The sequence below is a fragment of the Aethalodelphis obliquidens genome, unplaced genomic scaffold (genome assembly GCF_003676395.1).
Source record: "Aethalodelphis obliquidens isolate GAN/ISIS:26980383/991018 unplaced genomic scaffold, ASM367639v1 scaffold20, whole genome shotgun sequence".
In the NCBI taxonomy this organism is placed as follows: Eukaryota; Metazoa; Chordata; class Mammalia; order Artiodactyla; family Delphinidae; genus Aethalodelphis; species Aethalodelphis obliquidens.
Window position 1 is genome coordinate 6,369,259 of NW_020837964.1, and position 5,367 is coordinate 6,374,625.

Genomic DNA, 5,367 nt, shown 5'->3' on the forward strand with positions numbered 1-5,367 from the left:
AAAAAAAAAAAAAAAAAAAATTAAGCTAATGTGGACACTAAGCAACAAAAGAGTTAAACAAGTATAAATTGAAATAACAAAACTCATTCTATAACAGTGACACCTTCAGTTCTAAGTGAAGTGGAATGATCAATGAAGTACATGGGCAGGGGAGTCCCACCACCTCACTTCCAAGCCAGGTCAGCCTCTTCCAAACTCTAGCAAGCTATTTAACTGCTCTAGATCATGTTTCTTCCTATGTGAAATGCGAATACCTACCTCAACGGGTTATGGTGAGAAACAAATAATCAGATTGAAAGCATTTGTCAAAGTGTCTGGCACATAGCCAACACTCTGTACATGCTAGCTGCTACTCTTATTAACCCAGGAGTGAGATTATCCAACTGAAGGACAATATTTGGACAGGACATCCTGATCTGAGAATGTCTCTCATTTCTCATACTGACATAATTTAAGTTCTCCCTTTCATGAATTCTTTTTTGAAAACTTAATTCCAAAAGTAATACACATATATTTTATAAATAAAAAACACTAAAGAATAGGTTCAAAGTGAGAGTCCTATACCCACCTCCAATACCAACTGTGATTATTCTTACTTTAAAAGTCACAACTGCTCTTGGTTTGAGAACCAGTTTTGTTCTTCATTTTATATGTGTCTATCCGTTTATATGTTTAAACAAAAACAGATGTAGTTATTTATAATCTTTTAAAATAGAAATTGAATCATGTTATAAAAATTATTCTAATATTTGCACTTTCACTTAACACCATATCCAGGATCTCCTTCAGTATATGTTAGTGTGTGAAGATTTATGCTGTTGACATAAATTTAATAGTAAATTTTAAATAAAGAGACAAGATAAGGACACAAAGTGTTCTTTCATCACTGTTTAACTTTTAAGAGCAATGACTGCGTTAAGATTATGTTGATTTTTTTAAGTCCTTTACCATTTAGAGATATCTACTGAAATATTTACAGATAAATTATATGATGCCTAGGATTGGCTTCAAAATAACTGGAAAAGGGATAGAGAGAAGGAAAATATGGGGATAAAAATAAAACAAGATTGGCCATGAGTTAATAATTAAGCTGGTTGGTGAGTATATCTGTTAGACTATTCTCTTCTCTGTACTTTTAAATATTTCTGAAATTTTCCATATTAAAAAATTTTTAACATTTTCTATCCTTAAAATTTAGCTATTAAATTCCAAACAGCTATGCATTTAACTTACAGCAATTAATTTCTGATTAGTTTAATCAACAAAACCAATGGTTCCCAACACCCATCCCCTAAACAGCACAAACAAAAAACAACTTAGCTTCCTTGTAGTTTGAATGTTGCTATAAAAATCCAAACACAATAACCAGCCCAGAGAAGCAGTGTTCACTAATGTTATGGGGATATTTATCAACAGGTGTAAATTATAAACTATTATAATTATTGCTTTTTAGAGTTAATGAAGAAGTGTTTTTTCTCTTATGTTGAAATTACAGCAGCTGGTTGAAAACAGAAAAACAGTTTAGTCTATGTACAGCCAAAAAAATCAAGAAGATAATGTTGTGTGCTTTATTCACCCAGATAAAAAGACATACAATCTGGAGTGTACTTGCCAAAACTCTGCCCTGCTGAAGCCAAGAGGAGAACTTTGTTATGCCACTGGAGTAGAATAATTTTTTGAATCTTTGATTTGTATTTTGCTCTATGTACACCTCGATAGTTTCAAGGAGGTAGACAAACCCTTAATATCTTAAAGGGCACAGAACACAAGCTGCTTGGATTCTACAGCTCTTCCTGACTCTTGGCAATGTCTACACTCACTGAAGAGGTAGGTCCGTGTGGGCTGAAGGCAGATGGGATAGCCAGAGTACCTTCTAGGGCAGCAAAAGGGAAAAGGAAAAGTTTTCTCAATATTGGAAAGAGGTCAGGATTCAGAAGGTGCAGTGAGACACAGAACCTGGCAAGACAAGAGGGTGTCTGTGTGGTGCACCCAGAGAGGCTGAATGGTTGGCCCCCCAGTCCTTTCAAAGATTCCTAACACCAAGCATGAACTAGAAACAGTGGAGGAGCAGAGTCTAGTAGGACCAAGCTAGCTGGACAATGGCCATCTCCATATTATCCAGTGAGAGCCAATGATCAATGACCAGAGCTATGATCTTCACTATGGTTTGACACCATTTAAGATCCTGAATCTTTGCACAATGTTTGGGACAAGAGAGCACTACACAAATATATAGACTTAATTACTGCCAGCCCAGAAGTATGATGAGATTTTACCTAGATTTGGGTTTAAGTGACTTTAAAGAAAATAAACATGTGCAATAGTTTTTACAGATCTGGGTTTGTGTTTGTTAATTCACACAGATGACTCCATTTAAAAAGCAACCATGCCAATAAAAGTGGCTATAAAAGCAACCTGCATCCATGCTGTAATAATAACCATCTTTCACATCTGCACAGCTTTGTACATTTGGTAAGGTGTTTTCACATGTTATCTCATTTGATCCTCACAGAGTTAAGAGGGTTCAGTGGCTCTCAAGCTGTTGAGAGTAGATGGGCAGCAGCGAACGGCTTAATGGAAGAGAGGATTTTCTCCCAGGCATCTATCTGGTCACTAGATATTTCCTTTGCTCAGCTGCATTCTCATTCTCTGTCTCTCTCTTTCTCTCTGTCTCTGTCTGTCTCTGTCTCTCTCTCTCTGTCTCTCTGTCTCTCTGTCTCTCTCTCTTTCTCTATCAGAACAAGAGGAAAAATTTATTCAACTCTTCCTTTAAAAACATCTGTACAAAGTTGTCAGTTCTCAGATGAATTTCACAGAACCCAATGCCAAGGATGACTTGACTTCTTAAGGGGTTGTAATTTAGGCTGCCACCCAATGGTGGTAGTAAGTCATGGTGAAACCTTCTCATGAAACAGAAAAACAGAACAAAACAACGAAACAAATACTATTTGAGAAGGAAAAGAGATTATAACACTTTGCAATGCCTTCTTACTATCAGAAACAGGTATCTTTCTTAAAACAACTCAACAGATGTAAAGTTTATTTAAAAAGTATTCTTCTATTGCAAACTTTTAAAGCCAAAGAATTTAATAGAAGTTGCCTCTGAGGAATGGGAGTTGGGGGAATTAAGCAGGTAAGACTTTCATTTCTCTACTTAGTACATTTCTATATTTTTGTATTGGTTACAATAAAATACATTACTTTTGTAATACGCTTAATTTGAAAACTAAAGAATTTTTTAATCAAAGGAATCTAATATCTAATTCAGTTCTTTTCCTCTTTATCACAAAACATCATTGCTAGTTCTCTTTTCCTTCTATACCTTACAGGGAATGAAAAAGAAAACCCTCGTTTCTTTAATTGTTCACTTTTGTCATGAATAACCCTGCCCTGGCTTGTCCATGTCCTCTAGCTAGGAATTTCCAACTGTGGCAAGAACACCAGAGGACTCAGAACCAGCACCAGAATTAAAATTTCACTCTCCATCAACCTACACCATCTGGTGAGGGTACAAGGCTGAATGCATCTGTCATTGCTTTTTCAGGCATACTCAGAGCAAACAGGCAGTAATCTAGGAGAGCAAGTTTTTTTGTTTCTTTTGTAAAGTTGTAACAGGAAAAATTTCTCCAAAAGGCAAAATGCATTTTAACATCTGCAAAACTTACTACAAATAATAAAAAAAATAACAGAATAGCTACAAACATATAACTGTCCTTGTAAGAAAAAGAATGGGCTTTTTTATTTTTGTAATGTGGGACTCATATTCTTAAGAGTGGTAGAGGGATATGAAACATTGAAAGACACTGATTTGGCTTGGTCCAAAGTCCCAGCAGCCCCCTTTTCAACTACCGGCTTTGACTTCTATAAGTTTTCTTTGTATGTAAGAACTTGTCGTAGGTAAAAAGAAAACCATTCAGTCTCTCCAGCCCTCTGATTTAACTTTTCTTTTGTTCCTCCTTATTATTAGTAAACACACAATTTCCCCTAGAGGAAAATAAACATCCATCTTAGCTGTGTCTTGACTTCCACAACCATAACATGTTCCCCTAACAATTCATTTCCACATTATTTTTCTTTCTGAGAACCCCCTCCATCCTTCAAAAATGTCTTCCAGGTTTAGACATGGTAGCTTCATTTGCATAAATTAATCATATTTTTAAATTTTTTCTCTTCACAATCCCCATAGCAACTGGCTTCTTTAAAAACTTCTACAGAGAGTCCAAAGATATCATATCTTTTAACTGAACAGAATATTTTGAATAGAATTAGTACAGGAAAATAAGATGGTTTCATTACCACGTCCTTGGCCTTTCATTCCTTTTATTTTTTTTTCTTTTGTAAAATAAAACTTTGTCAATTCCGCTATACAGAATTGGTTAGGTATTCTGGGGCTTATCAGTTATTAAAGAATGTATATTTTAAAAGATGCTATCTCACCCATTTTAAAGAGCAGTTTTTCATGTATTCATTCCGTAAGTATTTGAGTATACTAAGAACCGCTTGAAGCTGTGATTCAGGCAACTATAAAACTCAAAACTGCCCTCCTGCACCTGCAATCATGTTAGGTGACAATAAAAAGCAGTGTATAATTAAACACTGAAACTGTAAAACAGCCCTATCAGCATTCAGGAAAAAAAAGGAAATCATCATTTTTGGTTGATGTAAGAGGAAGATGAAATTTGAATTGGTTTCTGAGAGATAGGCAGGATTTGAAAAGTTGAAAAAAGAAAACATTATTCCAGGCATCACTCCAGAAATAGAAGGCAGTATGAATATTTACATGCAGGGTAAATATGGAATGTTTGGAGGCACAACGAGTAGATTAGTTTGGCTAGAAGAGGATAAATTGAGGCATACAAGACAGGGCTAAAAAGCTAGGAGATAAGGCTAGAGGGCAGGTGTAGAAAGCCTTGACCATCAGCCTGGATTTTATCTCATAGGTGATAGGATGAACTAGTTAAAATAGGAAATTAAAAGAAATTAGGAAGAGTAATCTAAAAGAATGTTTGAGATTACTTGAGGGCCAGACTTTCTCCCTACCTTGTTTTTTTCTTCCTCCATTTCCCTACTCCACTTTCAGGCAGAGTAATTTTTTTAAATTCAGTCTCTAAACACTTTTTATTGAATTATAATTAGCATTAAATATCATATTAGTTTCAGCTGTACATGATTCGACATTTTTATTCATTATGAAATAACCACAATAAGACCAGTGACCATCCATCACCATACAGTTGTTACCATATTATTGACAATATTCTCTATGTGTACATTACATCCCCATGGCTTATTTATTTTATAGCTGGAAGTTTGTACCTATTACTCCTCCTTCACCTGTTTAGTCCATCCCCCGACCCCCTCTTCCCC